Source organism: Gekko japonicus, unplaced genomic scaffold (genome assembly GCF_001447785.1).
Source record: "Gekko japonicus isolate JY-2015 unplaced genomic scaffold, Gekko_japonicus_V1.1 scaffold5361, whole genome shotgun sequence".
Classification (NCBI taxonomy): domain Eukaryota; kingdom Metazoa; phylum Chordata; class Lepidosauria; order Squamata; family Gekkonidae; genus Gekko; species Gekko japonicus.
This window is the reverse complement of record NW_015172711.1, coordinates 22,141-23,403: the sequence shown is the minus strand read 5'-3', so window position 1 is coordinate 23,403 and position 1,263 is coordinate 22,141. Positions and strand designations below refer to the sequence as shown.

Here is a 1,263-nt window from a genome sequence, read left to right as displayed (position 1 = left end):
GGGGGGAAACGTGCAGATCTGCCCTCACAGAGGAGGGAGAGCTTGTACCTGAAGGCGGGCCAGGGTGGGGGCTCTGCAACTTACCTGGCTGCTTCTTGCTCCTCGTGGCTCAACTGAGGGCTGCTGGGAGCAGGGGGTGGGGCTTGTTGCATGTGCCCGCCCCCTGGGCTCCTTACTGCCGGAGCGCCACTCCTGTGCGCTCCTGCAGGAAATGAACCCTGGATGTAGGTACTCTCATCTCTCCGGCAAAGCATTCCAAAGGGTTGGTGCTGTGAATATAGAAAATGGGTGCACATTAGAACATGCTAAGGTTCCCAATTCTGGGTTGGGAAATTCCTGGAGATTTGGGGGTGGTGTCTGAAGGGGGTTGGGTTTGGGGAAGGGATGTCATAGAATCCACCCTGCAAAGAAGCCGTTTTCTCTAGGGGAGAGTGACAGATAAATTGGATGTGGAACAGTATATCCTGATTAAAGAACTGAAATCCGCTAGGTAGAGCAAGCAGGAAAGGAGCACAGAAAAGTAGATTGTTGAATTCTTTCCATCTGTTTTCCCCACCTGCAGGCACCATAGGAGACTGGAAGGAGCATTTCACTGTGGCTCAGAGTGAATGGCTGGACAAAGTTTGTGCCCAAAAACTGCGGGGCAGCAGCCTGACCTTCCGCACAGAGCTCTAAGGATGCCTGATAAAAAATGCACATATCATTGAAAAATATTTTATTGTGTACACACAGCTTCACTTCATGACTGATGGTAAGATCCTTGTGCCGTGGCGGCAGCTGTTGCCAAATCAGCTTTTAAAAACTCTGCACAGCCAACCAGAAGACCTGCTCGGCACCCCCATGGCCATGGCCGTCTTTCTAAAAACATTCAGCAGGCACTGGGAAAGGGCACCATGTTGGGGACTCCTGGAGTACAGAGTACTGACCTTGATGGACCAATGGTTTGTGTTAAGTCGCTCACTTAACAAAGCAGTCGGAGAGTGATTCAGCAAGAATCACTTTATTCTTCAGAACGCACAAAACTCCAACACAGTACAACATCAGATAGCCAGAACCCATCCAGATCAAGTTAACATAGCAGCTGTCCTGCTTTTAAACATTCCCGGCTAATGTAGCCACACCCACTGTACACATAACCAACCAATAAGGTTGAATCTAAAGACCAATCACGAGCGTTCCCGCTCTGGGAGCTTGCTGTGAAGTGATTGGATAACACTTCCTGGGCTAGTACTCCGATTGGTTACATTTGGATCCTAGCCCAGG

General features: G+C 50.0%; 1 pseudogene; it reads left to right on the top strand.

Annotated features, from left to right (window-relative positions):
* The window catches only part of LOC107119341, a 10,833-nt pseudogene extending 10,158 nt beyond the window's left edge, over nucleotides 1–675 (top strand).
* Nucleotides 676–1,263: the final 588 nt, after the last annotated feature.